Below are 21540 nucleotides of genomic sequence, written 5' to 3' on the forward strand. Positions count from 1 at the left end.
AAAACTAAAATCTGAAGCTTTCTGCAGATTATTTGTGTCCTGTTGTAGGAATACAATGACAGATCTCTGAGTTACTTCTTATTCATTATTCAAATGGCCATTAAAGCAAATTAGTTTAATTTCTTAAAGCATTTTATAAATCAAACTCCACATAAAAGTCTACATTTAATGAAGAATGGGGATCAAACAGATTGAGGAAAAGTCAGGAGTCTTGATTTAGGTCCTCGGTGGGAAAAAAAGCTTAAAGTGTGCTGTGATTTTTTTTTTTTTATAACAAAAGTTGCAGATGCAGACTGAAAAGTTTCAGGCACAATAACCAAAATGTTTTTATATTAATATAAAGCTCTTTGATATTTGAATTTCTACCTTTCACTCCAAAAAAATATACCAGAAAGCCTCCTCAAAGTTGGATTTCTGACTTAGCCTTAATTTCAAAATCCAACATGGCTTCCTTGTGATAAGAAGCATTTTAAAAAAACTTTGTCTTTCACTAGTAAGTAATATAAAAGGCTGTCAATTCCCCATTAAATACATTGTGGTGTTTTAATGTGGAGAAAACGTCATATTGTGTTGTTGGCGGCTGCTTTGCTAACATTAGCATTTGCTAATAGTTATTAACACATCCCACTCTTGATTTCAGAGTTTAAAGGTAAATGGCCTGCACCATTAGAGATTCAAAGAAAAGAACATTAAAAAACCAGCAAATCATCAGTTATATTGAGGAGCCAAGTTGTGTTGTAAAGCCTGACTGAAATCCTCTTTCTTTCTGCTAAGGTGGTTTGGGTTTTGGACAGCGGTTGAATAGCTAACTTTAGCAAGGCCAGTCAGCTACCACACCCCAGCCCAGATTTCTGTGTTCAGATGTAGACGGCCTGCACTATTAGATGTTCAGGGAAAGAGTGGAGAATAAACCATCACATGAACAGTTATAATTCAGAGAAAAGCTGTTTTGTGAAGCCTGATTTAAGATCTGTTTCCTTTTGCTGAGGTAGTTTGGGTATCTGGTCAGAAAGCAGCATATTATGCTGTTAGCGGCTTGTGTTGCTAATTATAGCAAGGTAGCCAGTCAGTTATTATCACATCCCACCCCTGATTTCCAAATTTAGAGGTAAATGGTCTGAAATTCAGGACAAAGAGTAAAGAATAAACCATCACATGAACAGTTATAATTAGCAGCTTGTATTGCTAACATTAGCAAGCTACCCGGTCAGGTGGTGGAAGTGAAGGGATGTTTATCTGCTTATACTGCTTAGTGTCCAATAAGCATTAAATAGATCGACTGTCTGACAACGGTATGCAGATGAATTGCTAATGTTCATGAACACATCAAGTATACAAACCCATTACAGCTGCATCCATTATGAAGTTTTGTTTTTTTTTTATGTGAAAACCCTGGTGGTCATGTCAGTGTTTGCTTAAAGGTAAACACCCAACTCTCTGAAAGAATTTGTATAACAACAAGAATAAAAATGAAGAAAATGATACAAGATCATTTCACTGTCCAGTGCTTTACTACAAACAGCTTGAGACTGCATTAAATGCTCCGTTTCACTTGAAGTGGCTCCTTACACCCAATAACACAGTAAAGACTGAAGGAGTGAAGATTAGTGAGGCCTCTGAGTCTTTTAACTCCATTCAGGGAGGGAAGCAGGCAGTCAGGGGACCGGGTTTGCCAGGCTACGTCTGTCTGGACATCTGGGGCCTGTCCAGCTCCACTCTGCTTCCTTTCTCTGTCACAGAGAATGGACGGAAGTGGTGTTTGGGTGTGTGTGAGAGAGAGAGGCAGCTTTGCACGGCTGTTATTTTGTTTTGGAAACCCTGGCGAGTCCTTGGCCGGAGTTTGGCACTTAAAGACAATAACAGAAGCAGCATTCCTGTGTGTGCGCCTGTATAGTGGCGGTGAGCTCACACAGCATTCGCCATGGGTCAAAGCTAAGGTCAGGACTAATGAACTACCAATCAGAGAGAGTCTTTCTGAGGAGGACGTTTACTTCTGCTTCAGTAGCCTCTTTCTGCCCTTCAGCCGCAGACTTTGCTCTCTTCTCTGCTCTTTTCTCTTCTCTTTGCCTCCCACAGTTTGCCCCATTGCTGCCCTTGTCGACTTTTCTGTTGGCACAACAGGCTCAAACACACACTCGCAATAACACACACACACACACAAACGGAGCGACTTCGTCATGGGAACAGAGGGGAGGAACTAGTCAAAAGTCGCATATGTTTGTGTGCTTATCTGGATAACAACGGTGTACAGAATAGCAAATGTCTTTGCATCTATGTTGTTTTCTTCTTCTTTGGCTGCATTTATTCCAAAGATTTGAGAAAGACTTTTTGTTTCTTTGTGATTCAAATGAAGATACACCACAGCAAACGCCTTTCTATTGACTCGCTGGAGTTTCTTTGCTCCAACAAACTCGTCTGGTTCACACACTCGCTGTGTGTATTTGTTGTTTGATGCTTTCAAAGACCTCTGGAGTCCAGCTTTTTTTTTCTTCTTTGTCTAGTCTACATATATGCCTCATAGAAAGTGGAAGAAATGTAAAGCTGCACCACTGATGTGGTTGAGGATGACAAAGTGGTTTTTGTGCCAAGCGTGCTCATAACTTCTTTCCTGCAGTATCAGTATATCATTCACTCTGCAGCTTTTGGATGCAGATGTTCTGTTTTCCACTTTTATGAAGACTTTTATATTCTCTATTTTTCTTCCTGTCAGCGCAAACAAACCCAAACCAACAATTAAAGATGATTTATTTGTTCCTTGAGAGGAAATTCAAGTCAGGAAGTCCACAAACAAAGCAGACATTGACACACCATTCAATATATTCTACTAAAAAGTATCCAGAGACCATTTATTTTACTGCTCTGGGCCTTAGAGCTCCACCGTTGTAGAAAATAAATAAGAACCCAGTTTATTATGACTTGGTCACAATTTTTATATTTACATTATAAGGCAGGATCCATGCTTTCATGATGTTTCCAGCAGATTCTGAGCCGAGCATCTGAATGTGGAGCTGAAATGGAGACTCATCAGACCAGCAACGTTTCTCCATCTTCTATTGTCCAGTGTTGGTGAGTGTGTGTGAATTGTAGCCTCAGTTTCCTGTTCTTAGCTGACAGGAGGCACCCGGTGTGTCTTCTGCTGCTGTAGCCCATCTGCTTCCAGGCTGGATGTGTTGTGTGTTCAGAGATGCTGTTCTGCAGACCTTTGGTAGGAACCAGTGTCAAACTAGCTGTCATGTGATTGGCTGGTTAGACATTTGTGTTAACATGGAGTTAAATAAGTGGAGCTGATAAAGCTGAATATGTGTGTGTGTATTTTGTATTTTTTATATATATTTATATATATATAATAGTTATGTGGGACATGTCACAGGCCAAAACTCCTGAATGTGTTGGTCTGACATTATTCAACCTAACATGAGAGCAGTGAAAACTAGAAAGTAACAACACAGTTTCAAACCACGAGTAATAAATTAAAATAACTGATGTCAGATGTATATGTATATACATATATATATATATATATATATGTATATATATATATATATATATATATATATATATATATATATATATATACACAAAGACTTTGCTGTTGCTAATAATGGTTTCTTTTTCTCTGTTTTATAGAAGGAATAGTTCCTATTAAAAGTGTTGAATGTGTGAAAACGTATTGAGAGCTAATGGGGCCGAACCTTTCCAATTAAATCTGCGCTACAAAGCTAACTAAAGCTGAAACTGTAAGGGTGAAAAGCTTCTAAACTCTGCAGCAGGAATCAGAGCAGATCATCAGTAAAGGTTCAGTGGCCTCTCTGCTCTGAAGTGGAAGCCAACCAGATGTGCAGCCAACTCTGCCTGTTTACTGAGGAGTTGGGCCTGCACCGCTCAGGCTACCCCTGTTATTAAGAAACTACTCCACAACCACATGCTGCAGAAATGTTACAAACATACGAGCAAAGAAAGTCCCAGTTCTGTGTTCTGGGAGCTTCCCCACACGACAGGGTTGGTGTTTTAATGTGATCCGAGCGAAAGCTTGAGCCTCCTCGTAGCTGCAGTGTTTGCTGGTCGGTAACAAAAAGGTCTTTGCTGAAGTGATTGTTGTGTTTTCTGCAGCTTCGTAAATTGTATTAAATCTTAACTGAAACTGTTATTAAAATACAAATATGAACAACTTTATTAATCATGAAGGAAATTGTTGTGCCAGTGAACAGGAAAAAATATAACAGGAATCTGGCACATGTTATAGTTATGAACAGGTTTATGCAGATAAATATTGAAGTTCCTATTTACAGTAAGCTTCTAAAGTTTTTAAGTTTCCCTGCCGCTGAAGGGGGAGGAGTTATAAAGTCTGAGGTGGTCTCAGGTTACGGCTGAAAGAGCTCTGACAGACGTCAGTGTGGCATGCAAGGGGTGAGAGACACTGTCCATGATACTGAGGAGCTTCCTCAGCATCCCCCAGTCAGACACCTCCTCTCAGACTCCAGTTCAGCTCCTAGAACAGATCCAGCTCTCCTGAGCTTGTTGAGTCCGTTAGTGTCGGCTGTCTTCAGCCTGCTGCCCCAGCACACTAGAAGATGAGGAGAAGATGAGGCTGGATACCATGAGTGATAAAACATCTGCAGCAGGGTCCTGCAGATGTTGAAAGATCTGAGCCTCCTGAGAAAGAACCTGACCCTGACTTCTTGTAGATGGCATCAGTGTTTATTGTCTAGTCCAGTTTATTGTCCAAGTGGACACCCAGGTACTTTAAGCTGTCCACAATGTCCACTTCTGTACCCCTGATGGTCACAGAGTTCAGACAGGTCTTCTGTTTTCTCAAATACACAACCAAAACCTGTTGCATCGCTGTGATGCCCAGCTATTACATAGCTGACTCATCCTTCGCTATCTAGCCGATGCATCCCCATCCGGGTAAAGTTATGATTGACAGTAGAAATACACATTATTTATTCATCTTCTTTTTTTTACATTTCTTTCCTCTACCACCAGATCTTTGTGCATAAAACTCTGTAACTGTGGGATAATAATTCATGTTTTTCTTTGGTTGCTTGCTTGTTTATTGGAATGGTTAAGTGAATGAAAATTTTACTTTTATTCAATATACTTATGTATTCATCTATTTCTAATATTTTGATTTATTCATATATTTATTTACTTAATTATATTTACATCTTTTACCACCACATTATTGTGGATAAAATTCTATAAGTGTTTAATAATAATGATATTTTCTTTTTTATAGATTTTCTGTTTGTTTAAAATGTTGGTAAGTTAACTGAATTTTTTTTTACTTTTCAATTGATTTATTTAGGTATTCCACTGCAGTGTTTTTCATTCTGATATTCGAAACATGTTTTTGTCTTTAATCAGGTTTATATTATATTTTGTGTAGTACCTACATCCTTATTTTTCTTTTATAATTCACAATAATTAGTTCTAAATGTGTTTTTTCATACATTTTTTTAATTATTCAGAATGAATTGGTCATAAAAGCAATATTAGTTTTACAGTGTGTGTAGTGTTGGGGGTCAGAGGATGTTATTAGATGCTGGTTGTTGCAGCAGCCACTAGAGGGCAGCAATGACATATTGGGAAACTGTGGTCATCTCCTCAGAGTCCTCCAGGACAACTTTGCCTTTGGTCCAGGTGCTGAGCAGCCCTCTCATGACCCACATCACACGAGGCTTTGCAGCACAACATGCTCAGTCCATTTAATCCAGCCCAGACTGAACCACTGCTCCAGAGACAACGTCAGAGTTTACTTTTGAAGCTCCCTTGTTGATTCACGCACTTGAGAGGACTACTACTATCTAAGGGTCTTCCAAGTGTGGTGTATGTGGGCTAAAGGGTCAAAGATAGACAGGAGGGATGGGGAACGGTGTGGTTAAATGTGTACAGCGCTGTCTGTGAGGTTCTAAGTGGGGGCTGTGGTGCTGTGTACAGGGTTAAGGAAGGTTTATAAGCTTCAGTGGGGTCCTTCACCTGTGTTTTGATGATAGGCCCACGTCACCTCCAGAGAGCTCATGGGCAGCACTGGCATCCTAGGTGTGCCCCCTTCAACTTCTAGCCCTTGTCAGGCACTGGTGTTATCTAGGGGACCAGGAAGTGTCTCTCCTCTTCAGCCAGAGCCACCAACTTGCCTGCGCAGCTGCACTTGACAGGGCTTTGATGGCTTGGCGTTGGGCTTGGCCTCGGACTCCGATGTCCCTAAGCAGCCTGGTGGTTGACTTTCCCACAAAGCTTCTGCAGCCAACCTCTACTGGGCAGATCTTGGCTTTCCAGCCACATTGTTCAGCGCCAGCTGCCAGTTCAGCACACTTAACGCTCTTGCATTCATAGGCCTCCTCCACGGCATCCTACCAGGGCACAGTAAGCTTTATGGTTGTAGAACATGTGAAATGAGGAGGACAAAAGCACAAGGTCTGGTCTAATGTTCGTAGTAGCGAGCTAAGATTGAAAACCGAGCCTTTAATTGAGATCCACCACTAACTTCCAGTCCCGTGCCCCTCCCAGCTGGCCGTAGTCTGCTGTTGCACTGACCCTGGGTTTGGTTTGCTTTCCACCTTCACGGACAAACTCTCTGGCTGGTGCAGTGTGGGATGATGATGATGGAGGAGGTAGGGTATTAATGTGTGTTCGTCTGGTCTCCAGCCTACTGCCAGACTCTTTAACACCTGGTTGTGCCGCCAGAAGTGTAAATGAGCACATTTCATTCCTCTAGTTTAAATAACCAGCCCCCAGCTCCACCCCTCTATTTTATCACTCTGGTTTGCGGCCGCAGGATGACCTGCTGAAGCTACTTTGCAGCTTTCATTGAGTAAGAAAAAAAAGTGTACAATAGCAACAAATAACCTGCTGCCTGCTCTGTATCGCACACCCAGACTTCCGCTTCCTCTCCTGCAGAGTGTAATGAGTTTTAATTTAGCTGGAGGAGTGGTGGGGCTTATTGTCTGGTAGTAATCTGCAGATATGCTCCAACTGCTTGCTGAGTCTAGAAAAGCTCCTACGCTACGGGAGCTCGGCCGAAGCTTGCTGTCTCAGCAGCCACAACGAGCGGCTGGGATCTTATTTTACCCGCCTGTCCCGCACCCATGTTTCTTCCTCGCAGTTGGATGCCTCGCCTATCTGTGCACAGTAACTTGCAGAGGAAAGAGAAAGATAAGGGCAGAAGAAGATAATGAAAGATTGTCTTGATTGGGCTGAACATGGCACGGTGTGAAAAGGAAAGTCACATGATGAGGCCAGCTTTACTAGTAGAGATGGGTGAAATAATCTCTAAAATATGTCCTTCTTCAGTCAACTTTGTGCAGTTTATGAAAAAAGCTAATTTACTTTTTAGTGATGACACTGACACACTGTACACGTCATCAGTTCCACTGAAACAAGGAATTTTTCTTAACCAGTGAAATGCTGTAAATCTCCTGCAGGTTTCTGGGTGTGATCAAAGAAGTCAGAACTCACTGAAGTTTGACAGGTGTACTGAGGATTTTCACAGTTTGACCCAGATGTCCGAGCTTTTCACTATATCACTAAGTGAGAGTCCAGCCAGCCTGCAGAGAAAACGCATCTCGGCCACTTGTATCTGGTCAGGTTTAAAGATGAATGTAATAATAGATAATAGAAGTAGAAAAGTAATCTGGTAATACGTTTTATGGTCTGCTTTTTTCTAAATAATGCTAAATAACAGAATTCGTGCTGAATCTGAATGTTTTCTGCACCTTCTCTTCCCCGAAGCTCTGCTGTTATATTCAGAAGTGTTATATCAGCTGGCTAAACACGACCTTCACAGGAGTCCTGAGGGAGTGCAGCCAGCTCGCTGTGCAGTAACACGCCTGTCAGCCACAAGCTGCTAATAAAGTCCCGTATCAGACACACTGATTAGACCTGTTGGTGTGTGTGTTTAAGAGCATAGTATGCACAACCTTGCCAAAAGGCATGAGCTCCTCAAATTAGCTTAGTTAGCTGGTGATGTGTGTTGTGTCTTACAGAGCTCCATGTAGTTCTTATACGGCTGCTGTCTGTGTGTATTTCATTCTTTCTTGAACAAATAGCATCCTTTCAAACTGTTATTTTAGACTGATTTTCACTGTGCAGGCTGAAAAGTGTTTCTGGCTCCACGATCATCTCTGATGCTCCGACATTCATCTGATTTCACCACACAGACACTGATTCTTATTTATTTGTTGTTCATCTAACAGGGACATCACAGACTACATGTTAGCTCCAGATAAAGCTAAAACAAAGATGTGCATGAGGCTGAAAGTAAAAGAAAACAGACATTGGTTCTAAAAGATTAAAAGAAAAAACATGAAAATGAGAAGAAATATTGTATTGAAGTGAAAGAAAAACAAGGAGCCAACGGAGGAGTTTTTATTTGATTTATAAGAATCAAATGAAAACTTCTCAGCCCTGAATTATGGATTAAAATACTTGAATGTGTTTGGAGTATGCATCCTGAAAAATGACCATATTTTACATACAGTACCAGTCAAAAGTTTGGAAACACTTTCCCATTAGGGCTGGTACATAACTGCTCAGCGTTCTGCACCGTCTGTGTACAACTTGCTGCAGCATGATGTAGATAAAACGCTGGATACTGGAGGTCACCACTAGGGGCAGTACAGTGTTCCACCTTGCATGAACAAAGCGATCCTGCATCCATTTCTGCTTCATTTGGCAAGTCTTTGCATCAACACCCAAAACGTTCCAATCTGTGGCCGACTGTTAAGGCATGAGTGTTTGTCGCTGTGCAACGGGGAAGAAAAATCGTAAGAATGCCGGCAGTTGCAAACAAAGTCAGAGAGGTGCTCTGATATTACGTGTTCTGACTATAAAACAGAAAATGTAAGACTGTCTTCTCACTTCTTCTCTTTTGGCTTCATTTTGTCATTTTAAAAACTTCTCCATAACTTTTGCTACATGCTAACGGCTAGACGAGTGTCTTCTTCTGCTTTTGCAGATTGTTAAACACCTGGCCGACACATTATAGCCACCAAGTGGTGGGAAGCTGTATTGTTACTGAGCTTTTCTTGGAACTTCAGCTAATAACCAAAGCGATCCTGCAGCCCTCAGATCCGAACTGTAAGTTGTCTGCAACCCTCCAGGGGATGCTCGAGGCCAAAGCGAGAGCCGCAGCCCTGTGGTTAACATTTTATGTGTTAGAGAAACAAACTCGCCCGAATGGTCTCTTTAGAGAGCGTTTTACTTATTTCATTAACATAAAACACATTTTGGTCAGGAGTTACGACACCCTGTTTTTTTTTCTTTTTTTTTTTTACTGAAGAAGTGCAGCTGCTAAACTGAGCTACCCAGTTCAGGCCTGAATAAAATGTCTAGTATAAAACAGTTAAACTGGTCTAATTTCAACATATTTTATCCCTCAAATGACCTGAAAGAATGAATAAAAATTCTTATTTAAAATTACCTGAATGCAGAAATGTGTTCTGGTAAACATGCTGGTTCCTTTGTTGCTGCAGAGCTGATGAGCCTTAGATCACTCTGGACCTTGAACTTATAACTGGAGGGGTTAATGGTTTCATCACTGTCGATTCTGCTCGCAGTGCAGAGGTCTCTGTCTCATCTGATTCCCAGGGGCGGGGAGATCAATGTCAAAAGCTTTCGGCTCTGTTACTCAATCAATATTTTTTTTTCTAAATGCACAAACATGTGCGAACAGATAACTGCAGCACGCACAGCTGGACAGATCTGATAACCAAACGCCTTCACCTCCGCGTTGTTGCCTCTCATTTTATTTGGCCACACTTTGACCCCTGCCGACTCCACATGACCACAATCTGCAGCCTCTGAACTCTTGACCTGCACTTCACAGCCGGGGATGGGAGAGGATGCATTTAAGTTGTGGTAACATTGATTTATTTTGTGTTTGAAAGAGATGGAGGGACCCGGGTTGAGAGGCAGTGAAACGGCTGTTTTATGCTCAGACGATTAAAACTGTAGCAGAGGGAAAGATCTGATTCTTCCCTTGTTTAACTAGGTTCTGATGAGAAGGATAAATGGATTTCTGCATATTTATTTTTCTTTCACAGGTGTTATAGATGTTTTTCTGCAAAACTCAATGTTGTCTTTTAATCCTGAACACAAGTTGTGTCTTTGTCTGATGGTTATGTTTAAAATGTTCATTTACTCTGCAATTTGTAGAAGGAAAATACTGTCAGAGTTCATACTGTTCACCATTTTAAATGAAAACCTGAGCAGTTTGCAGGGAAATGATAAAACCAGGGCTCTCGTTTATCCAACCTTCATGAAAAATTTATTTTGAAAAAAACCCTCCTTTCAGCACATATGGTAGTACACCCCTTTAAGAAATCACATGGAAATATCTTGTGTGTTCTTCCCCCAGTTATAGAGAGTTTTGAGAGAAGGTTGAGAAAGAATGATGTATATTCTTGGAGGCTTCATTGCCTTCACGACTTCTTTTTTTTTTCCCCCAAAGCATCATGTGGCTGCTTTGTTTTGCTTTACGGCACCATGTCACTCATTGGCTGTTTAAATGCACACCATGGCATGATTCAGCAAAGAAAGCCAAGAGGATATTATCAGAGGAAATCTCCTGACAAAAGAGTCAATATCAGACTGACTTTTACTGGCTGGAGAGCTCAGATAGCAGACACGATGCAAGACAGATGCTGAGTTAAGGCTCATTTATGCTTCCTTTACGTATGTAAATAAGTACATATGTTTCAAATGTCAATGTGTTTATAATTCGCTTTATCTTATACGTTGCCATGGTTGTTAATACATCCACCAGAAGTTCACCTCAGTTTCAGACAGCAACAAACATGGCGGAGATCACGGTGAAGAGGCATAAAGCAGAAGACGACAGTGGTCTGTGCAGACACTGATTACATCTTTCTTTTTCCTTTCATTGGTTGCATGTCAGCTACAGTATGGAGGGAATGGAGTACAGTTAATGATTTAGGATCAAAGGAATGATGTCTATCAGAAACAAAGAAAAGAAATGGTTAGCTATCAAACTCCATACCAAAAACAAGACATATCTGCAGCTGTAGGACTGAACTTCCACCTGGAAACATATTCTCAGTATCGTTTCAGGTGCTTTTTTTTCTTCTTCGATTTCAGCTTTTTCTGGGGTAACTGAGTGGACCCAGATAAATTACAGCATTCAACACGGATGCTATAATCCAGCTGAGTGAGGGCTGGGTCAGGAAAAGCCTGATCTGTCCTCTACTTCATGTCCACGGCTAAAGCCCACTTCCATATGCTCTAAAAGGGTTTTGTGCTGTAAATATCCCTGCAAAACAACAAATCAGAGCACGAATCTAGCTTTCAGTGTCTGTAAGTTTAGTTAATTTTTCTTTTTAATGCCATCCCCTACATCCTGTTTAGATTCCTTTCTGTGTGATTACCTCTCTGCCTGATTGCCTTCATCTGTGTCTCATTGTCTTCTCACCATCAGGTCTGTGCTCCCCCTCCCGTCTGTGCCAGGTCGTCTTGTCAGCTTTTCTTTTCTTTACCTTGTGAGTTTGTCTTGTGAATGATAAATAGTTTTTTGGTGTCTCTGCCCTTTTAGTTTCACCCATGTAAGACAACTGGACTGTGTCAAGGAAAAGTTTTATCAAGAAGAATTATCAAAACTGCCGAAACCTGATCTGAGCATTTAAGGCACAATATGGAATTTAATTAATTGTATTGTAACCTGCAAACCTCCACACGCCTCTGAGAGATATTGTTTATATTGTGTATATCATCAGTGTCTCAGGAACGGTGGTGTGTAGCTCTGTGGGGTAAACTGTGATGGATATTTTACCCTTTAGGTGATTTATGGAAGTTTTCCAGGCATTTCTATCCTGTCCAGGAAGTTTACAATCCAGCCACTAAATGTAGTTTTATTCAGAGACTCTATCTGGTAAATCCACAATGATCCATGATAACATCATTATTTATCACATTTCATCATAAAAACATCACCATCACTACTATGTCGCTAAGAGACCTCTATTTAGACCTGGACATGATGATGAAGCCACTTCCTGTCAGACTTTCCACCAATCAGAGAGCTTAGATTGACGGTAACGTCCAATCAGGAGCAGCCAAAGATCAACCAGTGAGCAGAAAGTTCTATGTGTGTGTGAAAAGAAGAAAAATAATGCTCCTCTATGGCTGGAATAAAGCCAAGAAGACGTTTCTGATGCACGGTGGCGCCACAAAGCAGCTGAGCTGGAGTTGGTTTAGTGAGGATAGCAGGTAAATAGTAGCAGGAATAACTGGAAATGAGGAAAAAGTGGAAACATGGAAATAGTTTCTGTTGTGTGTTTGTTTCAATAACAATATTTGTCCTCCTGAAAGCCAAGACTTGAGAGAACGATGAGATGAGAAAAGGTTTGGTCACTTTTGATCTAAATTCTGTTTTCTTGTTCTTGGCCTTTATGCTGTTATATCTATTGATAATTCATTTACATCATTTAGCTTCATAATCTGACAGCTGAAGCTGGAATCATCATGTCTGACGGATTAATAGGGATGAGCTTCTACATGTACTTTTACATAAACACAAATAAAAAAAAACACCACAGACAAACCAAAAATAGAAAGAATTAGCTTGGAATTTTTATTGTGGTGTCTACAAAGACCGGAGCTTGTTGTAATGATGAAAACGGAGACAACACAGATACGAAGATCGAGCTCTGAGACTGGAGAGTGCTGAGGAGGAGGATAAAAGAGAAACAGCAGGTGAAATACCTGCTGTGGCTGCAGAGAAGAGTGAACGAATTAGACAGAAGTGTGTGTGTGTGTGTGTGTGTGTGTGTGTGTGCGCGCAGCAGCTGAGAATGGGTGTGTTTGTGTTCATGTATGGGAGCAAAGATGAATGGTCTCATTTGTGGTTGGTGCCTGGAGGCCACACAGACTGATGTAGCCACACTGCTGCAGACTTCATCTCACACTGAGACCACGTCCACAAGAAGAACTGAAACACTTCTAAAAAGCTCTGGTGTCAGAATTCTGTCCACAGTAGACTTTACCGGCCATGAATAAAACTACGTTTTCCTCCTGGTTGTTGGTTTATTTTTTTATTTTGTTAGTTCGTTTGTGTTTTGTATTGTTTTTTTTCTTAATTATCTTCAGATAGGATTCATATTACTGATGAACTGCAGACTCAGCATCTTCGTCTGGAAAGAGAAGGTGATGAAGACGATGCACAGTGAATGTGCATTTATTTGTAGAAATGTGTAAATCAGAGGTTTTCTCTTAACTATATATTTAATGTATATATTAATAGTGGTGCGAACGCCGGCGTGCTACCTTGGGGATGGTGGTGGAACCACTCCTCCAGTGGCTGTATATGGGCTGGTAATACTTACACACCAGTTACTGCACAAATACTGATGTCCACATGTTGCCATGACAACGGATGTTGCAATGTCCCATTTTCAATCTGTTATCTCGAGATCACAAAGCTTGTTTTCATGTTATAACAAGTCAGTTTACCTTGTGTTGAGAATTTCTCCTTTTGTTCTCCGTAAATAACCACCTACATTAGCTGGTTATCAGGAGATAATCTACGTTTACTAGACATCACCTGATGATTGAGTTAAGCTCAAAAATAAGTGGTTCATGTTGTCTAATGAGACCTGAGGGATATTCCATGAACATCACTTAACAGAGACTTATCCGAAAAAGTCAGACTCAAACTGGCTATATCCCCTAATTAAGCCTCAAGTCGTTCCACGAACACAGCTCAGCCTCATCTAATCCAGACGGACGTGCGTCGTCTGGCTTAGGGCAGGACCCGGGATGTCTAACAAGCCCAGAGGAATGAAGGAAGGAAAAGTGGACGAAATGAGCGAAACAAAAGGTAAAATCAGGGCACTGTTCATGTCATCAGCAGATCAAATGCTGCCGATGAATCTGTATGAAGAATGCAAACATATTTTACCAACAACAGGCCAAAACTGCAGCCATTAACAGGACCAGAGAGGTGATACGGTAGAAAATAACCAACAGACCAAATGCATTGGTCACGTAAGTTTCCATGGTCATTTCCACTTTTGGTATTCTACCAGGAGTGGTGGAGCAGTGATTAGAGGTGACTTTAGGCTTGGTAGACCCTGGTATAAGCCGCCTCTGATGATTAATAAAATCAGGTATTTTAGGTAATGATAAATGTAGTTAAACGTTTTTTTTCTAAAATATACTGTATAGACTTCGTATTATGTTTTACTTTTATAATATTAAGGTCTTTATTTGATTTAGAAACAATGAAAATACAGGTATTATTTTTAATCAATTTTAATATTACCTTATTACATAATGTGAGCAGCGTGAGTGGGAATTTATCTGGAGGAATGATGTTTTAGAAATTCCGATTCAACCCGTTGGACATTCTTTACGACAAGATTTAAATGATCTTAGTAATTGTCCTGGTCCAGAGGAGACTTGTTTACCAACACCGGTTACCATGGTAACTCAGATGGGACTCATTTAAGCCACGTTGAATTAACAGAAGTTCCACTTTGATGAGTTAGACTTATCGAGATAAGTGAGGGTTTCCTCTAATCCTGCTTCATGGAACACCTCTAGCATTTGAACCTGGTTTAATTGTTTATTGTCATTTGGGAGGAATAGATATCACACATTGTGTTATTGTGTTTGCTTCCTGGTAATGGCTTTCCTGAACTCAAACAGAGACAGACCTCTTTGTTTTATCACAAATAATGAACTCATCTCAACTAAACTCCTTGTTATGCCACTCTCGGCTCCTGTACGAAACAGCAGGTGTCATCACTGGAATAATGGATTTTTACCATCACCTTTCGTATCCATCTGAAGAATGCTCTGCACCCACAGTTCCCTGGGGGATTCTGGGTAAAATTTTTTTTTTTTTTTTAGCTCAAACAGAATTGTCCATTAAAACTACCAAAGCAGAGCCCGCAGAGCTGAGGCTCCGTGTTGATCAGATGCTGATTGAAAATGATCTGAAGTCGGGAAGGTAAAAACCACCTGTAACAGCGTTCTTATGACACTTTTAACTAGTCTTATGACATGTACTTTCTCCACAAAAGCTAATGAACTTTGTGTTGGAGCAAAACCAACAACATGAAAGACAAAAGTTAAAGGCATCTACGGTTCTAACTGTTCCATATTCTGAGCACAAGGAAAAACATGTAACGGTGCATTTGCCCTATTCTGCTCTCCTGCACATTTATTTATAACGTATGCTCATTTAACCTCACTTCTGTTTGGTTTTGTTCTCTTCCACGGTAGCCATGCTCACTGCCAGACCAAAGATAAACTAAGAGTCTGGATTTTTGCAACCTGCTGCAAACAAAACGAGCACCAGGTTTGAAAAAGCAGCTGGAAGGAAGTTTGAGGAGGTCTGTCTTTGCAGGCCCTCGTACAGCCCATCAAACCTAAAACAGTGTTTTTTTTTGGGTCATTTCTCTGTTGCACCTAACAATTAGAATGAAGACTGTGGTGTGTGGACTTCACCTCATTCGTAGTATTAACATTTATGCTGTGTTTTCATCACAGTTTTCTTGTGCAAACTCCTGGTTTTAAGTCTTCAGATTGATTGATGTTGCACTTTTTGTGTTAACTTGTTCTGCAGTTTGATTTTTATAAAGTTGACTCACATCCACTTCCCTCTCCGGGCTCTGCAGACTCCTCACTATCCAGGATTTAGGGATTTAATTCCAAAACAGCACCCTTAAATGTGATGATACTGCAAGTAAACAGCTTGAAGAGAACAGGAACTACATGAACACACTAAAACTACGTTTACTTGCGCACCATACACCAGCACACACACAAACAGAGCCATGACATTCATCACTGCCACAGTGTGTGCTTTGTAGCCAAGTTTTGTGTGGAAAGTGGTTCATCATATTGACTTTTCTGACATATGAAGTGTGCAGGTGTGTGTTCGCTGGCAGTATGTTTATCAGGGAAGTGACAGGTGTGTGCAGAGGCAGAGTGATGATGCTGCTCAGAGAGATGACGAAGATAAAGATTTGATAGAGATGCAGCTCATCTCTGCTCCTCTGATGAACGGGTCTTCCGGCTGCTGAAGGAAAGACTGAGGTTCAGGGTTCAGGACTGACTTTGTTTCATTGCATAAACACAGTCAGGCAGGCCAACCAGACAGTTTGGGGTCTGGGTTTTTGAAGAAGATCAAAAAAAAGAATTAAAGAGAGATTTCTGGTGACACTATATAGGGACAGATTTACTAAACGGATCAAATTAGCAGCACCCTGGACCAAGCTGTAGTCATTTACAAGTCAATTACAGACAAGTCTGGTTGTACAGACAAGTTCAGTGTAAGGAAAATATTCTGAATGTATATAATAATTATCTTTCACCCATTAATTCCCATAAAGGGCTGAATTTGCTTGTTTTCAGCCATGAGACTTTTGCAGGCTTCTGTACTTTAGGTGAACGAAGTGGTGGTCAAACAAACCAAAATGGTTAATGATTTTTAAGAAAGATAAAAGAAGTCGTCCGAGTATTTTAACTGTTTAGAGTCGAGTCCAGACATTAGTTCATCTATGTGACATCATAGATTCTTATATGTTATCCAAGGAAGATTTGAGCTTTGAGTTGGAGACGTAGTTCCAGATATCAGAAACGGAACTATCTGCTGCTTTAGACCAGCTTCTGCCAAGCAGATGAAAGTCCTGCTTGGTATCTGCTCCTGGAAGTACACATTTTTATTTTTATTAGCGTCGTTGCTACGTGTGTTTAGTGTAAACAAACCACAACCAGTCTATCATGGTCGAGATTCTTCGTAGGACCCCAGTCTGTCATCTTCATCAGGAAGGTTGGTTGGACATCCTGTTGGATGAAGCTAAAATATTAGCTCATGTTAGCTCAACTTGTGTTGTTGCTTAGCAACCACAATTATGATGAGTAAAGCATGAAAACAGCCTTCCCATGAGCTTTATTTCTACACAACATATCAGAAGCTAACAGAGGACCCGAACCAGCAGAAGTAAAGGGATTTAAAATGAACTGATCACTCAGGCATTCAAGGTTCACAAGACACTTTTCTTGATGTCTTTTCATAACATTTTTGCCTTTCTACATTTTTTATGAGAAATCCTGACATAAGGCAAAGCAGGTTTATTTGTATAGCACATTTTATGTACAAGACAATTCAAAGTACCCTCAAAGTAACCTCTGTCAGCTTCACAATTCTAATGATTGAAAAACAACAGAAACGTAGGAAATGTTACTGCATACCAGTATGGGCTTTGTGCAGAAGTTCAGGTCCCTCATTTCCAATATTACTTTATAGAACTTTTCACATATCAAGTAAACACATTTGCAGCATTTACGACATCATTTCATGTTGTTAATGTGCCAAAAAGAGGCTGTAAAGGTGTCGCAGTACAGAGGATGAGCTCTGCAGTTTTCCTGTGCTCCTCTGAAGGTTTCGGTATTTTGTAAAAACGAGGGTCCTGAAACTGCAGCCCCAAGTACGCCTTTTTAAATCTGCTTTTTAAAATTTCTTCTTTTTATGCTAACCTGGCTGTTGTGAAGCACTTTGCGATCAGGTTTTTTAAAAATTTGCATTTGTGGGCTTTGAAAATGTTTCTGTAAAGTCCAAATTGACAAACTAAGTAACTGTGCTCATGGTCATGAGCGGTTATTTCTTATTTAACCACCACACGCTGTTCACCTGCATCCACTGCTTGTCTCTCCTTTAACCTCCTTCTGAATTTCATCCCTGCCCTGTAACAATAATGTAAAGCTGAAACATATTTTAATGACTTCAGCTTGCAGGTGTAATCTTATTTTCATGCCGCTGGTGTCTGCACGTGCACGTCTTCTTTGTTTGCTGCTTGTAACAGGTTGCAAATATGCAGTTTACAGATTTCATGAAAAAACAATGAGGAAGGCAGCAGCCATGAGCATGAACAGATCTACTACACACAAATAAAGAAGAGCAGCTGTTTCATTATTGATGGTGTCTGAGGGGCGTGTTGCTTTAAAATCAGCTGTGGTTGTCTAACTCAATAGAAAAACATTTGATCACGTTACATTATGAATGCGGTGTGAAGTAAGATAAAATGTAAAGATCCTAATTTGTTCTTTTAAATAGTTTTTCCTCCCATCAGAAAAGAGGAGAAAAAAGAAGAGATGAAGAAATGTATAATTTCTCTTTTATTTAATGATTTTGCTTTTTATAAGTCTCTTGCATGAATGAATTATTGGAAATTTAATTAAATTCCAGTTAAGCTGTCTTTACTCAGACATCAACCTGCTTCTCTGCTTGTTTAACGAGCCACCAAACAAGCATTCGTCATAGAAAAGTGCTCCTCTAATGTCCGCCTGCAAATGCCACTTTGGTCCATTTAGCTGCTGATGTGATCCTCGTTTTTCAGATGCACCGACCACACACACCGATGCACCACAACACAGCCGCTACAGAAACGATTTCATGACATTTTTCCATCTTTCTGATACATTTTAGACTCACCTCCAGACAGTCTGCAAGCTGAATTTGTTTTTATTTTAGACAACACAACTTAACATATGATGCCATAAAGCTGTCCATAAGAATCTGTTTTTCTTTTTCTGGAATTGGCTGTAGTTAGTTTTCCACAGTCAGAAGCATCTCAGACATGTGTTGTCTGGACTGAAGTTAGGGTCACATAAAAAAAAGACAGCCCAATAAAACAGAAAAAAGTCATCTGGGTCTGACCAGGTCTTCAAATAAAATACGACTTTGCATGAACAACAACTCCTGACGTATTTAACAAAACTAAACCAGAGCTCCATCATCCAGCAGCTTGAAGTTGAAGTTATGGTTTTCTAGATGATGTTATCACTTTCATGGTCGTGGAGGAACTTTGGTCCACGACTCTTTCCAACGTTGCTTCAGTTCATTCGATGTCTGCAGCTCTCTGAAGGTCCCATCACAGCATTTTAACCAGGCCGAGGTCTGGATTTTTTATTTTCCAACCATTCTGTTGTAGATCTGCGACTGTGTTTGGGATCGTTGTCCTGTTCCAAGCTTTAGCTGTCAGACAGATGGACTCACATCTGACTCGAGAATACTTTGGTATCCAGAGGTGTTCATGGTGTCCAGGTCCAAACAACCATCCCTCCACCACCGTGTTGATACTTGCTATGAGGTGTTTGTGCTGTTATGCTGTATTTAGTTTTCTCCAGACATCTCCACCTTGGTCTGGTCTGTCCAAACAACATTGTTCCAGAAGAGTTGTGTTTTTTTCAGATGCAGCTTTGAAAACCTAAGCCGTGCTTCCATGTTCTTTTTAGAGAGAAGAAGCTTTCTCCTGAAACTCTTCCAAACAAACCATATTGCCATGAACTTTAACATTTAACATGCTAACTGAGGCCTGGACAGTCTGAGATGTAGCTGTTGGGTTTTTGCATCATCTCACTGAGAGCAGCATGAAGCGTTTGTGCTCTTTTTTAAAGTCATGTCAGAAGGAATTGTAAAACTAGTGACTCACAGAGTCAGAGGCAGCTCAGATCACGACACCTGTGACTACAAAGACACCAGCTAATTAAAGTGTGATCACACAAATGACAGCAACTAAGAGAAGCATGCGACTTCGAACATTTTCCACTGACCTTTCTAAAGGTTAATTGGTCCAGAGAAATAGTTTTAGTCTCATTCATGTCTGCTGTGTGATACACATTTGAGAGTAAAGCTGAATATCTGGTGTTTTACTGTCTAACAGTGTCAACAAACATGAGGGCCGTTTTTTAAGATGTCGTCATTTTAAAGGCCAAACAAGCCAGTGAATGAAACAGAAATGTGTTAGTAACCTGCCTTTCAAAACAATGAAGAGATCCTTCAAAAACTCACATTTTGATTCTAAGGACAAAAGATTGTAACCTTGTTACAAACTGCTATGAAAATATTATATTTTAACATATATTTACTATTTTAAATCAGTCTGTCTTTTAATAAAACATTAGCCTAAAATAAACATATCGGCTAATAATCGTTATTTGTAGTTTGTTATTATGTAAAAAGAAGAAAACTAAAATAATTACCATAAATACAGTTAAACTAGTCTATTATTCTTATTATTATTATTATACACTCTGATAAAAAAAAAAGGCATCAAAAAATGTAATTTGCCGTGGTTTTTAATGGGGTGTTTTCTTTTGTTCTTATGTGTACGTTTTTGTGTACCTTAGCCATGTCAGGCTAATTCTAGGAACTGACGTTAAAGTGCTAAAATGATCTTAAAAAGATTATTCTTGGGGAAATTTCAGCTATGTTTCAACAACACAGATGAAATGGCAAAACAGTAAAAATTTAAATGACACAAAATTACCAGAGGATCTCTAACGGATTAAAGATCCAACATTCTGTAAAAGTTCAGGAGTTTTCTGATGGTTAGTTTAGTCTCAGGACTCAGTTTGGAGATTGAGCTTAGTTTTTTCTCTGATGGACTTTAAGACATATTCAACCATGCACGTCAGTGTGCTACGAAGCTTCGCCATCTTCAGGAGATTCACTTTTAAAGAAACAGTTTTAAAGCTTTGCCATCTCTCAGAACTGAAACCATTTGGCTTTTTTACTAAGAAGAATAGTGGAGGCAGACATAGAAACTGAAACCTCTTTCTGCATCTCTGCTGTTTGAAATCTGATCTCAGGATGATGTTATTGTAGATGAGGGAAGCTGAGAGGGCAGAGACACCGGCTCCCACAGAAAAACATTTATAATCCCCCATCCTGCATAAACAAAAATAGAAGAGTTGGTCTTCACATCTACAAGCCTGCTAGGATGGCTGTAAAGGCTGAAGTTGCAGCCTGCAGAGAGACGGGAAATCAAGAGTGTGACCAATGTGTAACACGATTTATTTATTCTGTAGGGCTTTTCTGATTCATGATGGTGTAAGTTTTAATATATGGGAGCTGAATTAGAACAGTTGCTGCTCTGGTTCGCCGAGCTGAACTGAAAGGTAAAGATTTACAGCTCTCATCTATGGCCATGAGATTTGGGCAGTAACTAAAAAAATTAGATTGTAGATACAAGCAGCTGAAGTGAGAAGAAAGGAGGCCTCCTGGTCACCTCCCCTTGAAAGATGTCCTACTGGGAGCAGACCCCAGGCAAACCCAGGAACCACTGGAGGGATTATAATACCTTGGGATCCCCCAGGAGGAGCTGACGTGTAAACATGTTACCCCCATGGCCCAGCCTCAGATAAGTAGAAGAAAATAGATGGATGGAGCTGAGTTATCACAGTATACTGAAATTAATGTGTCTGTGTCAGAGTGGTGAAGCACAGACTAAAAACAGCTGCATCAAATAGGATAAAAGCAGGATTACATGACAAAACATTTTTTATTTATCACATTTATAATTATATTCTGGCGGTGTTGGTGGCATCAGGCTACTGGGAGTAGGCTTCTCTCAGATGGGTATCTGGGAAATTTGAAGGTCAGATCAGTGCCTTGGGCTCCTTGTTCTGCTTTCCAGTTAGTTTCTGAGTTGAGGTGTTCACTGTGCTGCTGGGAGAGGCTTCTGTAATCATATACCAGGAGCTGAGGTTTCCATCTCTTCACAAGCATAAAAAGTA

At 40.3% G+C, this 21540-nt stretch overlaps 1 protein-coding gene across 2 annotated transcripts in view; it reads left to right on the forward strand.

The window, feature by feature from the left end:
• ttc28 (tetratricopeptide repeat domain 28) overlaps positions 1 to 21540 on the forward strand; it is a 147228-nt gene that overhangs the window by 8850 nt on the left and 116838 nt on the right. The window lies entirely within an intron of this gene.

Source organism: Melanotaenia boesemani, chromosome 19 (assembly GCF_017639745.1).
Source record: "Melanotaenia boesemani isolate fMelBoe1 chromosome 19, fMelBoe1.pri, whole genome shotgun sequence".
Taxonomy (NCBI): domain Eukaryota; kingdom Metazoa; phylum Chordata; class Actinopteri; order Atheriniformes; family Melanotaeniidae; genus Melanotaenia; species Melanotaenia boesemani.